The following is an 843-nucleotide window of genomic DNA, read 5'->3' as shown; positions in this document are numbered from 1 at the left end:
AGGACGCATCGCGATTCGCTGTGCGGCACTCGTGCTCGATAGATTACACGATCCTCGAGTCGAGGGTTACGTGCGCCAAGTGCAAGACGTTGTTGTTCTTCCATCGTCAGGCAGCGGATTGCAATCTCTGCCGGGCCACAGTAACGGACTTTAAGGACTTCGTCGAGATCGCCAACGGGTGCTCTCGCGAAGACCTCCCTCTGGGCATTCTACTCCCGGTGGATCCCCTCAGCGGACCACCGGACGTGATAATATCACGTCGCCTAGCCGCCTTCTCCTGCGGCCTGTCGGCGGCTCGACACGAAGCCGCCTGACTCAACGCGAGCGACTCCCCTCCGTAACAGAGGAGAGAGGAAAAACGCGGACGTAACAACTGGTGACAGCGGTGGGATCGCTGCAGCGCAGTACCGCGAGTACGACTGTGGCACCACGTCTAAACTTTGTAAATTGAAAAGAAAAAAAATAAACTATCAGTGGTATTATACCAAAATTGAGATATCATTCTTCTTTACCTTACTGACATAGAGTCACGCCCTTCTCCCTACCTTTCGGAGACCATACAAACCACGAACTTACGCGACAAACATGGACAGAACAGGAGGCGAGGGCCCCGCCGAGGGGTACCTTACGGACTACACGAACTCAGCTGGGTCACCGGAACAAGGGAACGGGATCCAGTTCAATTACGAGCAAGCCATTAGGGACGTGCGCGAGAGAGAGAGAGAGCTGATCCAGCGTACCGAAGCGGTCGAGAGCATGTTACGCTCCTTAACCAGCGTCTTGGCCGGCGCCCGTCCTCCTGAGCCTACCCCTTTAGCTTCCAGCGTTCTCGGAGGCATCTCG

This window comes from Wasmannia auropunctata, unplaced genomic scaffold (assembly GCF_000956235.1).
Source record: "Wasmannia auropunctata unplaced genomic scaffold, wasmannia.A_1.0 LD336054.1, whole genome shotgun sequence".
NCBI lineage: Eukaryota > Metazoa > Arthropoda > Insecta > Hymenoptera > Formicidae > Wasmannia > Wasmannia auropunctata.
The sequence above is the reverse complement of the archived record's forward strand: the minus strand, read 5'-3'. Positions refer to the sequence as shown.